This window comes from Berghia stephanieae, chromosome 15 (assembly GCF_034508935.2).
Source record: "Berghia stephanieae isolate SIO BIC M18660-M18661 chromosome 15, UCSD_Bste_1.3, whole genome shotgun sequence".
Classification (NCBI taxonomy): domain Eukaryota; kingdom Metazoa; phylum Mollusca; class Gastropoda; order Nudibranchia; family Aeolidiidae; genus Berghia; species Berghia stephanieae.
In genome coordinates, this window is record NC_088374.1 from 15810251 (window position 1) to 15827791 (window position 17541).

A 17541-nucleotide genomic window follows, 5' to 3' on the forward strand; every position below is an offset into this window, starting at 1 on the left:
CTTTTTACGCTCGTCGGAGAAATATTTCATAAGGGCGTCCGCCATTGTTCCGAAAGTTTAGAGCCAGTTACTAAGTTACCAGGCGTCATTACGAGGGAAGTGACATTACGACTATTGAAGCGTATTGGGCAACCTCTGTGGTGTAACAACAGCACGTATGTCCCGTAATCATTCTTCTTCTTCTTCTTCGTTCCTCTGATGGACATCTATGGCTGCAGTCCGATATCTGCTATGAAGTCTGTGGTCCGCTTTAGGTCCTCAGCCTCACCATAGAGCTTTGTGTTGAGTGTTGTAGGGGTGACCCAGTGGTTCGAACGTTGCACGTTGTATAATGGGCAATCCATAAGCACATGTAAAGTGGTTTCATGGTCGGTTCCACATGGGCAATAAGGGGTTGTTCCAATACCTAGCTTTGTAAACATATGTCCTCTTAGTCTATTGTGTCCTGTTCGGAGGCGGAATAGAGTGACTTGGCTACTTCGCTGAATGGCATGGATTGGATCCTGCTTGTTGTGTTCTAGGTGTGTGTCATTCCTTTCTTTGTCTATTTTTAGCTTTATTATTTTCTTTTGCTGATGGTAAGTGATTGACGACTTCGGTTGTTCCTTCTGGGCTCCTTCTTTGGCCAGTTGATCGGCAATTTCATTTCCATATATACCTACATGACTTGGAATCCACTGCAGCACAATTTTTCCTGTTTTATCAGATAAGCCCTCAAGGGCCTCCACAGTGTGTGCGGCTTCAGAGTCCTGGTAATTTTCAATAGACCGGAGAGCATCATCAGAGTCTGTCAAGTAAACCACATTTTTCCCGTATATTCTGTGATCTCTGGATAGTTCTTTTGTTGCATTGAGGATGGCTTTTTCTTCAGTTTTAGTACTTGTGCACATTGAACCCACTGATACAGATATTTTTTGTTTCTGTTTTATCTGTCCAGTGTATGAGTGCACCAGCACCTCCATTCATGAGGGGGCCGGAAACTGAGCCATCTGTATAAACTCTTATCCAGTTGGTCATTGGGTATTTTTTATCGATCATCTTTAGGGTTTGAGCATTGTCATTATTGCTTCGAATGTTTTTCTTGTTGATGGTTATGGATTTTTGTTTCTTTTTCCACGGTGGTGGTTTGAGATTTGGGACATTGATTTGGGCAATATCTTCCTTTGGTGTCACTTTATATTCGCTCTCTAGTTTTTGTCCCAAGGCGATGAAGTTTTCCCTTTTGAGTCGATTCTCTTTCTTTTCCATTGTACTTGGATGCAGTGGTTGGGATTCCATGAATTTTATCTTGATTTTATTGGTGACAGTTGTTGTAGTTGTAGTTGTTGTTGTGCTTTTGTGTTTGTTGATGAATATGGTGTTGTTGTTGATGATACTGTTCTTGTTGATTGAAACGGTAATGATGATGATGATGATGATGATGATGATGATGATGATGATGATGATGCTGTTAATGATGATGATGATGATGATGATGATGATGATGATGATGATGATGATGATGATGATGATGCTCTTTTCTTATGTCTTGTGATCAGAATGTGTAAAAGTCAAAACATGATCAGATTTATAACGTTTTTTTCCCCCCTCTGGATACACTTTTTACGCTCGTCGGAGAAATATTTCATAAGGGCGTCCGCCATTGTTCCGAAAGTTTAGAGCCAGTTACTAAGTTACCAGGCGTCATTACGAGGGAAGTGACATTACGACTATTGAAGCGTATTGGGCAACCTCTGTGGTGTAACAACAGCACGTATGTCCCGTAATCAGAAGGTCTGAAGTTCGATCCCCAGTCGCGGCAGGTTTATTTTGGGGGAATTTTTTTTCTATCATTTTTCATTCCTGCTTTGTTTGGCACTGTTTCATAAACAAGTTTTTATAGCCAATTTCATATTATTGTAACCTTTAAAAACAAATAATTAGAGCTTTTATATAGGGCAATAGGGAATGAGATTAGCGAAGGAGTAGCGTCCCTTGATTGAACGTCACCCATAGTCTGTGGCGTCACCGGCGGAAAAGTTATTAGAGAGAGAACGTCATGTTGGTTGTGCGCATGCGTCTCTCGTCCTTGCTTCCGATGAAAGAGGCTTGAGACACTTCAAAACCAAATTGACGTTCTCTCTGTAAGGTGACGTCCAATCAAGGGACGCTACTCTTCCGCTAATCTCATTCCCTATATCCAATAAATATGCTCAAAGCGATTCACAATGGGTCCCTGAGCAACATGTAGGACGAGACATAACGCCTGCTAGGCGATATTACACTTTTTGTTTCCCCGACAGAGACAACGCTGTTGATAGCCAGGTCAGGGACGGCTGGTAATAATGGGCAGGGTGGGCAAATACCAGCCTGTTTTTTCAAGTTATATACTGTATTACCAAGTCCGAAATAATCAAATTTGAATTAGATAATTTCAAAAGTTACTACTTAAACTCGATACTTCGTCCTGAAATCAATTTGTGTGTATTTTTGATAGATTGCGAATCACCATGCACCCCTGAATGCATAAACCAGGATACGCTCCTGTTCTTTTTTATCACCCCCCCCCCACCCCCCCCCCCCCCAACCACTCCACTCAGCCCACATCGTCATCTCATCGTCACGTCGCCTGATGATTTTTGCTGTCTGGCCTCTCTAGTACTAGGTCGGGCTAATTCAAATGAGCCCACCTTATTAACCAGTGAAAACTAAATAGGGATTTTGGCAAACGAACTTTTTCTTATTTATTGTCTTACTTGTGCTGGTACCATTGATGTAATGACTTTGGGAAGGTTCCAGTATTGAATTACATTTATTGATTTACTAATTTTATATCAATTTAGTATTAATTTGTGTTGTTTTTATACATTTGTTTATCCATTTAAACCATTTCTTTTTTTCTCGTTTTCTTTAGTGCTTCTCAAAACTCATTTATTTAAATTGTTTTCTTATTTGTTTTTTGTTGTTGTTGTTTTTTTTTTGTTTGTTTTTTTTTTGGTTTTGTTTTTTAACAAATTAATTTGTTAGTTTTTTTTATTCTTAAAGTAATTACCGCTGTATCTTTATTGCCAGACAAAATAATTTTGCAAAACAATGCAATTTTCTATTGTATTCCGTCTAATAAAACAAAACACTTTTATTCAAAAGTCACGACTAAATAAATATATATAAAATACAACCACCATTTTGGTTTTCTCAAAAATTGAATTAGTATACGAGAAATTCTCTTCTGAGAAAGGAGAGAGTTGAATTCTAACTAAGTTATAGAGGAAATAAATACGTTTAAAGGAAGGGTGGGCAGATTCCGTACTTGCCCGTCCTGAAGCTAATACATACATAAGATAGTTCGCGATGAAAGGCGGGAAGCTAGGGGTTGGTTGTGTGAGGAGTAAAGATAACACGGTCGTTATTGTGATAGTCTAACGAATGCATGAGGAGAGATTGGTAACATTATTTTGTCTTAATTGTATTGTATGAAGTATTGGCGAAAGCCTAAGATTAAATAAACTTTGTTTTTGTTTGTCTTATTTTGAATATGGAACTGATACTGATACTTGTCATAGCAGACCTGCCTACTTGAAATAGGAAAATAACAATCGCAGTTTTCAGGGCTAATAAAATCGTAGATATGTTAACTACCCTTTAAAAAATATCACCGGAATTTTTGTCTGTAGATATCAAATTTTAAAAGACGAGAAAAATGATTGGAAACGTAATAATGATGGTGATGGTGGTAGTGATAGTGGTAGCGGTGGTGGTAGTAGTAATGATGGTGGTGGTAGTAATGATGATGGTATTATTATTATTATTATTATTATTATTATTATTATTATTATTATTATTATTATTATTATTATTATTATTATTATTATTAACATCATTATTATTATTGTTATTGTTATTATTGTTATTATTGTTATTATTATTATTATTATTATTATTATTATTATTATTATTATTATTATTATTATTATTATTATTATTATATATTATTATTATTATTGTACGTATTGGTGGTATTTCTATTGTTGTATTTTTTTTTTGGTGGTTATTAATGGTATCAATTTATTGTTTGGTTCCATTTACCATTTTTTTCCACTTTCATGTATGTGGTCATCAAATTGTATGATTTATTGTCGAAAGCCTAAGATTGAATAAACTTTGTAATATCGTATGGTAACTATCATTGTCGACGACATCGTCGTTGTCATCATCATCATCATCATCATCATCATCATCATCATCATCATCATCATCATCATCATCATCATCATCATTAACAACAACAACATTAACAACAAGTACTACAATAGCAATAAAAACAATATCAAATTATCATATAATTTCCGTCATCGTCTCCACAACTATCATTCTAACCAACAGCACCACCAAAACTACTACCATAATTACATCCTCCTCCACCACCACCACCACCGCTACCACTATTCCAACCACTACCACCATCGGCACAATCATTCTAACCACCAAGACAGCAGTAAAAATGATGCAATTTGAGCTCTGAGTGAAACTCGAGTCATATCGCTGTTGTTTCTTCTCGATGAAAACTTTTAATGTTACTACATACTACTGAAAACCAGTAATGTAACAGAAATATTAATCTCGCCGTTGAGGGATTAAAGCATCTCTTTAATTTTTCGAGTGAACGAAATGGACTTGTATTGTCAAGGTGTTGTCGCATTATGTCTCGTCGCTTTATTTTTTTGTTGTATTCTCTTTCGTGATTCATTTTTGATTACGTTTGGAATAATTAAAATCTACTGGTATTGTCATTTCATTGTGAATGTGATTATTTGTGGTTGAAATATTATTTTTTAAAGGTGAAAAAAAAATTTAAAAAAAAAAAAAATAATAATAATAAATAAATAAATTAATTAATTAAAAATAAAAATATATATATATGACCGAATAATCTTTGCCCCACCACTGTAAATAGGCTAGAACCGCCACTGAGCCAGGTACTCATTTTACACCTGAGTACGGTGAGAAAATTTGAGTAAAGAGTCTTCTCCGAGGACTCAACTATACGCCGAGCGAGCGAGGCTCAAACCCAGGCCCTTTCGATATCCCAAAGCGAGCGTCATACAACAAGACCACATCGTCGAACGAAAAAAAAATGACTGTTACAAATCAAAATATAATCCAACTTGTCCAAATCTATAGAGGTTTGGCAATGTAAGAAATTATATTAATTCTCTATTTTTAAATTAAATAAATTGAGCTTTATATAGCGCAATATCCACTAAATGTGCTCAAAGCGCTTTACAAGGGGTCCCTGGTCAACAGCACCATTTAACATATAGGACGGGACATGCCTCCTGTTAGGCGATATTACAATTTTTCGGACAAAGACAACACTGTTAACGGCCAGGTACTCATTTTACACCTGAGTACGGTGAGAGAATGTGAGTAAAGAGCCTTTTCCAAGGACTCAACTATGCACCGAGCGCAAGGCTCGAACCCAGGACCTTCCGATCCGAAAGCGAGTGTCATAGCACAAGACCACATAGCCGCACCTATTGTAAAGAATAGAAATAAAATTAACCTCAATTTTCTCATAGCCGCACAAAATGACTACAGACCAGTAAGGGTTAAAAATATTTATTGATTAAAGAAATGATAAGGAAGGGCCTTTATTTATTTATTTGTTAGATAACCAAAGCCTTTTCTGGTCGCTTGATAGTCGTCACGGTAAGAATAAGAGTTGTCTTTCGTCCTTATTTCCATCACTTCTTTCGTTCCTTCTATCCTGTGGTATCTTAGTTACTTACTTCATCATTGATAATCCCAGGATTGTGAGTTGTGAGTTTTTGACCAGACAAGAGTCAGTAGGTAAGATACTGGTCTTTGGATTAGTCGATCTCTGGTTTGAGTCCTGCTCTGCTGGGTTCCGCTGAGATAAGTGCTTGTGCGGCTATGTGGTCTTGTGGTATGACGCTCGCTTTCGGATCAGAAGGTCCTGGGTTCGAGCCTTGGAAAAAGGCTCTTTACTCACTTTCTCTCGCCGTACTCAGATGTAAAATTTATGAGTACCTGGCAGTAACAGCGTCGTGTCTGTCCGAAAAAAATTGTAACATCGCCTAACAGGCGTCATGCCGCCCCCCCCCCCCCCCCCCCCCCCGCCCCCGCCACCCGTCTTAAATTTTAAGTGTTCCTATTGGCCAGGGACCCCTTGTAAAGCGCTTTGAGCACTTTTAGTCGATATTGCGCTATGCAAAAGCTCAATTGTTTTAAAAGCTCAATACGCTTCAACAGTCGTGACGTCACTTCCTTCGTAATGACGCATGGTAACTTAGTAACTGGCTCTAAACTATCGGAATAATGGCGGACGCCCGTATGAAATATTTCTCTGACGAGCATAAAAGCGTATCCAGAGGGGAAAAGAAAAACCCATTATAAATCTGATCATGTTTTGACTTTTACACATTCTGATCACAAGATATATGAAAAGTTCTAGTCAGCATGAAGAAAAAAAAGTACCGATTTTCTTTGTTTAGAACCACGGTGGCCGCCGTCGCTGGGCGACGTGACATCAGACTATTGAATCCAATTGGTAGTCCCAGGGTTGTGAGTTTTTGACGAGACAATAGTCAATTTAAATGAATCTTGTCTCGTCAAAAACTCACAACCCCGGGACCACCAATTTAAATGAATCGATATTTGAAGGACGAGTTTTCTAGCCCAAGTTTTCCTCATACATGAGTTTGCGTAAAGCAGAGTAGAGGATTATAAAATGATAATAATAATAATAATAATAATAATAATAATAATAATAATAATAATAATAATAATAATAATAATAATAATAATGATAATAATAATAATAATAATAAAATAATAATAATAATAATAATAATAATAATAATAATAATAATAATAATAATAATAATAATAATAATAACAATAATATTAATAATAATAACAATAATAATAATAATAATAATAATAATAATAATAATAATAATAATAATAATAATAATAATAATAATAATAATAATAATAATAATAATAATAATAAAATTCCCTTTATTCATCCCCAAGGGGAAATTTGTCTTTAGGGTCTATCCCAAGGGAAGACTGGAATAATAACCCAGGCGTCAGCCGCAGTGCAGCGCCGCAAATTGAGCTAGGGCGGAGCGACTTATTGCTCAAGACCACACAACGAGGTGGGTAGTTATTGAACTCGGTACCCTTTGGGTACGAAGCAAAGACCGTACTGCTGAGCCACGCTGCCTCCTCAAAACAAACTTTTTTGCATTGATGGGAACTAAACCTGGGAACAAACTGATAAGGCACCGGTCGCCTGGAAAATAATATGCGTCAATTGGATTCAATGGTCTGATGTCACGCCGCCCGGCAACGGCGGCCATCTTGGTTCTAAACAAAGAAAATCATTACTTTTTATTATTCATGCTGGCTAGAACTTTTCATATGTCTTGTGATCAGAATGTATAAAAGTCAAAACATGATCAAATTTATGTGGTTTTCCCTCTGGATACGCTTTTATGCTCGCCGGAGAAATATTTCATACGGGCGTCCGCCTTTGTTCCGACAGTTTAGAGCCAGTGTTACTAAGTTACCATGCGTCATTAGGAAGGAAGTGACGTCACGACTGTTGAAGAGTATACATGGGCTCTTGATGGACCCAATTTTGGAGGGATGGAAACTTTTGATTGTAGAGTGTCCTACTAGTCTAGCAGTTAGGTGGAAGGGGCAGCCCAATACGCTTCAACAGTCGTGACGTCACTTCCCTCGTAATGACTCATGGTAACTTAATAACTGGCTCTAACCTATCGGAACAATGGCGGACGCCCTTATGAAATATTTCCCCGACGAGCATAAAAGCGTATCCAGAGGGGAAAAAAACAACATTATAAATCTGATCATGTTTTGACTTTAATACATTCTGATCACATGACATATGAAAAGTTCAAGCCGGCATGAAGAATAAAAAGTACCGATTTTCTTTGTTTAGAACCACGCTGCTCGCCGTTGCTGGGCGACGTGACATCAGACTATTGAATCCAATTATATGACTTCGATTGTATTCTTCTTCTTCTTCTTCTTCTTCTTCTTCTTCTTCTTATTATTATTATTATTATTATTATTATTATTATCATCATCATCATCATCATCATCATCATCATCATCATCATCATCATCATCATCATCATCATCATCATCATCATCATCATCATCACCACCACCACCACCATCATCATCATCATCATCATCATCATCATCATCATCATCATCATCATCATCATCATCACCACCACCACCACCACCATTATCATCATCGTTATAATCATTACCCTTATATTTATCAGAGATAATATTTCTTTCTCCTTCCAGAAAACAAAGTACCCTACTCCATAGTTCTGTCTCCAACGGGAGATCACCCGCAATCCAGGAAACGGAAATGAGATCAATTCGCCGTCGTTTTGACTGGAACAGCAGACAAACTCGTCTAATCACTGCTTTCGTTATCGCCATCGTCGTTGTCATGGTAACGTCTGGAAGCTATTTCCAGTTTTCAAGAACCGTTGATATGGATTTTTGTGGAGATAAAAAAGATGGCCAATATAAAAGCAGCAATCTCTTTGGAATCGAAACTGTTTACAATTGTACTGACGGTCGAGTGGACAGGTTTACTTTTAGTTAAGGAGGGTTCGAAAGGATGTTTTTGAGATCTGTCAGGATTAACAGGATTCAATAGTCGTAACGTCACTTCCTTCCTAATGACGCATGGTAACTTAGTAACACTGGCTGTAAACTATCGGAACAATGGCGGACGCCCGTATGAAATATTTCTCCGGCGAGTATAAAAACGTTTCCAGAGGAAAAAAAAACAACATAAATTTGATCATGTTTTGACTTTTACACATTCTGATCAAAAGGCACTTGAAAAGGGTATGAAAAGTTCTAGCCAGCATGAAAAATAAAAAGTAATGATTTTCTTTGTTAAGAACCAAGATGGCCGCCGTTGCCGGGCTGCGTGACATCAGACTACTGAATCCAATTGGGGTTTGTAAGGATGTGTACATATCTATTAGTTTGTATTGAAGATTGTAAGGATGTCTCAGGGTTTTTAAGGATGTATTGAGGTTTGTAGTGATTATCAAGGTGTGTAGGGATGTAATGAGGTTTGTAAGGATGTGTTAAGATTTGTAAGGATTTATTAAGATTCGTAAGGATCCATTGAAGTTTGTAAGGATGTAGTGAGGGTGTAAGGATGTATTGGTGTGTGTGTAATGATTATCAAGGTTTGTAAGGTTATAATGAGGTTTGTAGGTTATCAAGGTGTGTAGGGATGTATTGAGGTTTGTGAGGATGTCTTACGATTTGTAAGGATTTATTAAGATTTGTTAGGATGCATTGGAGTTTGTATTTGTAAGGATGTAGTGAGGGTGTAAGGATGTATTGGGGTTTTGTAATTATTATCAAGGTTTGTAAGATTATAATGAGGGTTGTAAGGATGTATTGAGGTTTGTGAGGATGTCTTAAGATTTGTAAGGATTTTTAAAGATTTGTTAGGATGCATTGGAGTTTGTGAGGATGTAGTGAGGTTTGTAAGGATGTAATGGGGTTTTGTAATTATTATCAAGGTTTGTAAGATTATAATGAGGTTTGTAGGTTTTCAAGGTTTTTAAGGATGTATTGAGTTTTGTAAGGATGTATTGAGGTTTGTTAGGGTATCTTAAGATTTGTAAGGATTTATTAAGATTTGTAGGGATTTATTAAGATTTGTAAGGATTTTTAAAGATTTGTTAGGATGCATGGAAGTTTGTAAGGGTGTAATGGGGTTGGTAATGATTATTACGGTTTGTAAGGATGAGGATGTATTGGGGATTGTAATGATTATCAAGGTTTTTAAGGGTGTATTTAGGTTTGTAAGGATGTATTGAGGTTTGTAAGGATGTATTGAGGTTTGTAAGAATGTATTGAGGTTTGCAAGAATGTATTGAGGTTTGTAAGGATGTATTGAGGTTTGTAAGGATGTATTGAGGTTTGTAAGGATGTATTGAGGTTTGTAAGGATGTATTACGATTTATATGGACTTATAATTAAGATTTGATAGGATGCATTGAAGTTTGTAAGGATGTCATGAGGTTTTGGTTTGTAAGTATGTATTTGGGTTTGTAATGATTATCAAGGTTTGTAAGGATGTATTGAGGTATTTTTTTAATGTATTGAGGTCGTAAGGATGTATTGAGGTTTGTAAGGATGAATTAAAGTTTGTAAGGATGCATTAAGGATTGCAAGGATTTGTTAAGGATTATAGAGTATTGTCCCTTTGCCTTCAAACATCTTACAAGGAAATTGACAATGCAATTGCTACTCCAGAAGAAGTGGACGTAACTCAGTTTCCCCTCTTCAATAATTTTGATCTAGCATGGTTTAACCTCTTCGGTCTCCAACTTGACTATGGTTGAAAACATTCAGAGATCAGCTGCAAGATTTGCTACAAATTGCCACAGGATGGAGCCGGGATGTAGGTGTGACAGCAACTCTGAACACACTAAGATGGCCAACACGCCAGTCTCGTAGAGAGAACATGCAGATACATCTATTTCACAAAACAGTCCAAAGCAAACACTCAGCCAATCTACACTCTTCTTCTTCAAGTACCAAGTCTGTGCCAGACATCAGTGATCATGGTACGCCATTCATCTCTCTGATCAGATAACCTCAGCCAAACACATCCCAATCTACATTCTTCTTCTTCAAGTACCAAGTCTGTGCCAGACATCGGTGATCATAATAATAATAATAATAATAATAGATCTTTATTGTCCATAAATATGGCAATTTGTCATTTAGTTACACTTGTTATAATGTTAAACGATAACTAAGATTGAACAGATATTTCACTCCTACTTATTTTCTCTCTCTCTCTCTCTCTCTCTCTCTCTCTCTCTCTCTCTCTCTCTCTCTCTCTCTCTCTTTCTTTCTTTCACACGTGCGATATACACAACATAAACATATTCATTTCGTTTTCAATTTGTTACGATTGTGGCAATTCGACACCAAAAATTATCATCATTATCAATTGGTCAGTTAATCTTACATTAAATAAATTAATCAGTTAATCATCAACGAATCAATCCTTGGTTTTTCTGTACCATATGAAATATTCAAAATTTTTTATTGCTGATGGAACGAACGTTGATTTATACTTGTTAGTTCTACATTTAATCTGACAAAACCTTCTCCCAGATGGTAAAAGACTAAATTCATGGTATAAAATATGTTTTTTATTGTTGGTAATTGAGAATGCTTTCCTTTCTATTGCTTTTCCATGAATTCTTTCTACTCCATCAAGAGGATGGTTTATTATTTTTGATGCCTCTTTGATAGATTTTGAAATTTTTGATTTATCTTTAAGTCGGCATCCTCCAAACCATATGGTGCAGCCAAACGCAATTACACTTTTAATCAATGAGTCATAAACTCTTAACATAGTTTTCTTCCTTACTTGAAATGTTCTCAATTTCCTTAGGATGTATAATCTTTGGGCAACTTTCTTAGAAATTATATTAATATGTTGAGAGAAATTGAGGGAACTATCAATGGTTATTCCTAAATATTTAAAATAGTCAACTATCTCAACATCATCTTTACCGATCGCCACACACTTTAAGTCGTTTTTATTTTTTACACCAAACACCTGTTCTTTCGTTTTTTCAACATTTAATTCAAGCTGATTTTGTTTACACCAATCGGTGAATATATTTATTTGTTTGAAATAATTCTTTTCGGTAACTTTATCTTTTAATAAGCCAAGAATAGCAGTATCATCTGCATATTTCACTATAAAACAATTTTCAAAGGATGGTCTGCAGTCGTTGGTGTATAAGATGTACAGGATTGGGGAACTCACACAGCCTTGGGGACATCCGTTCGACAACGTTCTTTTGTTGGAGATATGTTCACCCAATTTTACACATTGCGGTCTATGGGTCAGAAACTCTTTATACCATTTAATAAGGTAGTTTGGAATATCCATGCTGCACAACTTTTGAAGCAAAATATCTGTGTTCATGGCATTAAAAGCTGACGAAAAGTCGACAAACAGGATTCTGGCGTAATTCGAGGGCGTTTGGTCAAGGTGTTTCGAGATCAAATTTGTGGCGGTTAATAGTGCGTCTTCAACACTGAGATGTTGCTGGTATGCAAATTGGTACGGATCTAGCAATTTCAGGTCATAACATTTTTGTAGGAGCTCAGATTTTAAAAATTTTTCTAAACATTTCATTACAAGCGATGTAAGCGCCACTGGACGGAAGTCATTCAATACGGTCGGACAACGCTTTTTTGGAACTGGAACGACAATCGATGTTTTCCAAAGTACTGGCACTGATTGTTCATCGATTGACCTTTGAAAAAGTTTTGTATAAGGTATAGCCAGTTGTTGGTGACAGTTTTTCAAAATAGTTCCGGTAATGTTGTCTGGTCCTGGTGCTTTATGTTCTTTACATCTCCGGAAGAGGGAGCTTACGGTTTCTTCTTCAATATCTGGAGGTGGCTCATTGTCATTTGACAAACCGTTGTGAACAGGTGGGAGCCTGTCAAAACGACAGTAAAAATCATTTTATTTGTTGACATCAGTTTTCGTTTTTCCTTGTGGGAATGTTCGTTTCTTTTGGTCTACTCCTCCCATTTGTTTTATCATCTCCCATGCTTTCCTTGCGCAGCCCGATCTCAGTTGTCGCTCCATTTTATTTTTGTATTCAACCTTCTCTTCTTTTATTGTATTTCTGATCTCCTTTCCCTTTTCAAATTCTAGTTTAATGTCACCACTCATATAGGCAATTTTCTTTTTATTGAGTAAATATTTAAGTCGCTTTGTAACCCATGGCTTATTGTTAGGAAATATCTTAATTTCTTTTTTTTCCACGCATAAATCCACACAAAATGTAATATAACATGTCAAAGTTTCGGTCCATTCATCAATACTGTCACCTTCTACCATTAATGTCTCCCACTGAGTACAGTCAAAACAGCCGTTCAGTCGTTGGATTGCCTCTTGAGTCCAGATATGGCGATATACTACAGTTGGTTTCTCACTCTTTAATTTAGAGATGTACGTCGGTACTAGGTGAATGGTATTATGATCAGATGTGGCTATCGGTTGTTTTTGTAGCGCTTTGTAGGCGTTCTTTATATTGCTATAGCACAGATCAAGCGTGTTGTTTCCTCGTGTTTTGCAGGTGACGAACTGTTCTAGTCCAGCTATGGGCAGCTGACAATGATTAAAATCACCAACAATAATTAATTGGACTGTCCGGGTGACGTAGTAGTAATGACGATACATGCTCATTTATTAATTGGTATGCTTTCTCAATTTTTGCGCTAGGTGGAATATAAATATTAACAATGGTGACAACACGAAACTCTCGAGGCAAGTAGTGTGGACGTAGAGACAAAGAAAGTAGTTCAATATCAGGCGTGTCAATTTGATCTTTTATATTTACAATTTTACACCATCTATCATTCACGTATATGCATAGACCTCCCCCTTTGTTTTTCCCTAATGACGTGTCTCTATCCTTTCTGTACAAAGTAAAATTTGCCAAATCAATACTACTATCGGTGTCCATAGACGAAAGCCATGTTTCCGTAAGACAAATAATGCATGCATTTTTATAATCATAATCAAACTTGGAGAGAGCAGTGAGGGTGTCTATCTTATTACGAAGAGATCTAACATTGGAAAGTATTATTGAAGGGAGTGGTGGTTTAGATCCTCGTCTATGAAGTCGGTTTTTCACGCCTCCTCTTTTGCCCCTTTTCCTTTTCCCATTCATTTTCTTTATTATTTCATTGTGGGAAATAACGGCTCTCGGTTGTATTGAAAGTAAGGATGGCTTAAGTCGAAGAAGGTCGTCTCGGGAATAAATATAACTGTCGCCATTTTGTTTTCCTTGAGTTGACATTGATAGAAGAAAATTTTGAGCAGAAGTGTACAATCTGAAGTATAAGCAATGTTATTTTTGTAATTCTAAATCATCATACCACGCTTAATATAATATTAAGCGAAGAATAGGTCTTCAATCAACAAATCGCGTAAAAAGATGAAAATAGCGGTGCAATTTTGTGTCGGAAGTAAACATAGCCGCCGCCATTTCGATTTCCTTTGGTCATATACATTGATTCGAACGATTTTTCCGAGGATTTGAAGCAGAATTCTAAACGTTAACGTTTAAAGTACATACCATTTATCAATACGAACAATCATACACTGTTTAATACGTAAATGAGTGAAATGTTGTCATGAAACAAATAAATACCAAAAGAATTCATCACAAGGTGTAACTGTGCGTCGCTATTCAGCGCCGCCATTTAAAAAAAAAAGATAACCTCAGCCAAACACATCCCAATCTACATTCTTCTTCTTCAAGTACCAAGTCTGTGCCAGACATCGGTGATCATGGTACGCCATTCATCTCTCTGATCGGATAACCTCAGCCAAACACATCCCAATCTACATTCTTCTTCTTCAAGTACCAAGTCTGTGCCAGACATCGGTGATCATGGTACGCCATTCATCTCTCTGATCAGATAACCTCAGCCAAACACATCCCAATCTACATTCTTCTTCTTCAAGTACCAAGTCTGTGCCAGACATCGGTGATCATGGTACGCCATTCATCTCTCTGATCGGATAACCTCAGCCAAACACATCCCAATCTCCATTCTTCTTCTTCAAGTACCAAGTCTTTGCCAGACATCGGTGATCATGGTACGCCATTCATCTCTCTGATCAGATAACCTCAGCCAAACACATCCCAATCTACATTCTTCTTCTTCAAGTACCAAGTCTGTGCCAGACATCGGTGATCATGGTACGCCATTCATCTCTCAGATCGGATAACCTCAGCCAAACACATCCCAATCTACATTCTTCTTCTTCAAGTACCAAGTCTGTGCCAGACATCGGTGATCATGGTACATACGCCATTCATCTCTCTGATCAGATAACCTCAGCCAAACACATCCCAATCTACATTCTTCTTCTTCAAGTACCAAGTCTGTGCCAGACATCGGTGATCATGGTACGCCATTCATCTCTCTGATCAGATAACCTTAGCCAAACACATCCAAATCTACATTCTTCTTCTTCAAGTACCAAGTCTGTGTCAGACATCGGTGATCATGTTACGCCATTCATCTCTCTGATCAGATAACCTCAGCCAAACACATCCCAATCTACATTCTTCTTCTTCAAGTACCAAGTCTGTGCCAGACATTGGTGATCATGGTACGCCATTCATCTCTCTGATCAGATAACCTCAGCCAAACACATCCCAATCTACATTCTTCTTCTTCAAGTACCAAGTCTGTGCCAGACATCGGTGATCATGGTACGCCATTCATCTCTCTGATCAGATAACCTCAGCCTAACACATCCCAATCTACATTCTTCTTCTTCAAGTACCAAGTCTGTGCCAGACATCGGTGATCATGGTACGCCATTCATCTCTCTGATCAGATAACCTCAGCCAAACACATCCCAATCTACACTCTTCTACTTCAAGTACCAAGTCTGTGCCAGACATCGGTGATCATGGTACGCCATTCATCTCTCTGATCAGATAACCTCAGCCAAACACATCCCAATCTGCACTCTTTTTCTTCAAGTACCAAGTCTGTGCCAGACATCGGTGATCATGGTACGCCATTCATCTCTCTGATCAGATAACCTCAGCCAAACACATCCCAATCTACACTCTTCTTCTTCAAGTACCAAGTCTGTGCCAGACATCGGTGATCATGGTACGCCATTCATCTCTCTGATCAGATAACCTCAGCCAAACACATCCCAATCTACATTCTTCTTCTTCAAGTACCAAGTCTGTGCCAGACATCGGTGATCATGGTACGCCATTCATCTCTCTGATCAGATAACCTCAGCCAAACACATCCCAATCTACATTCTTCTTCTTCAAGTACCAAGTCTGTGCCAGACATCGGTGATCATGGTACGCCATTCATCTCTCTGATCAGATAACCTCAGCCAAACACATCCCAATCTACATTCTTCTTCAAGTACCAAGTCTGTGCCAGACATCAGTGATCATGGTACGCCATTCATCTCTCTGATCAGATAACCTCAGCCAAACACATCCCAATCTACATTCTTCTTCTTCAAGTACCAAGTCTGTGCCAGACATCGGTGATCATGGTACGCCATTCATCTCTCTGATCAGATAACCTCAGCCAAAAACATCCCAATCTACATTCTTCTTCTTCAAGTACCAAGTCTGTGCCAGACATCGGTGATCATGGTATGCCATTCATCTCTCTGATCAGATAACCTCAGAAAACCATTCTCTTACCAGAAAAGAATGGTCAACATGCAACAGAATAAGATCTAGGCATGGTAGAACAGCCTCAGACTTGCATCGATGGGGTTATGCATCATCTCCAAAATGCCCAGCATGCGATGACCCTTGCCAAGACATGGACCACATCAATTTGACCCCCAGGCGGCTACCAAATGATTCATGAGGAGGACAGTGCTTTCGCGGATTGGGTGAAGCGAAACAACGTAGAGTTGTAGCCATACGAAACTACTACTACCTCAGAAAACTAATATTACTCTTCTCTTTCTTTGTAACAATTAAAAAAAACAGATAGGTACTCGGTCGACCAGGCTTCATCACACGGACAAACCCCACCAGCCATTTGCAAGGACAAACGCATACAAATGCAGCTTTTTCCCCTCGAACAATACGTGCATGGAACAAACTACCAAATGGCAGCAGCCTCTTATGGTTCTCACACTACTATGTTATGACCATCGACCCAATCAGCAAAGTCTGGTCCGCACTCGTACACCGTCGCAAACCCGCCGGGTGGCATCGTCACAACACACCTTTCGACTAGATGCTCTGCCGTCTCAGGTTCTTGCCCACAGCGGGTACATGTTGGACAGAAAGAAAGACCCCACCGATGAAGCGCACTGGCCGTGAGGCAGATCCTCGACCGAAGCCGATTTGCAGTCACCCAGTGTCTCCTCTTAATGGCATAATAGACATCTAAGACCACCCAATATCATTTCAACGCGTTCTCCACATAATATACAAAAAAACCGGGAGGTTTGAATGACCAGAGTGACAGGATTAGTGTGGTGTTTTTTTTAAAAACGAGAAATTCTGATTGGAAACGTAATAATGATGGTGATGGTGGTGGTGGTAGTAGTGATGGTGGTGGTAATATTATTATTTTTATTATTATTATTATTGTTATTGCTATTATAATATTATTATTATTATTATTATTATTATTATTATTATTATTATTATTATTATTATTATTATTATTATTATTATTATTATTATATATTATGTTGTTGTTGTTGTTGTTGTTATTATTATTGTCATTATTATTATTCTTATTCTTCTTCTTCTTCTTCTTCTTCTTCTTCTTCTTCTTCTTATTATTATTATTATTATTATTATTATTATTATTATTATTATTATTATTATTATTATTATTATTATTATTATATTTGCTATTATTATTATTATCATTATT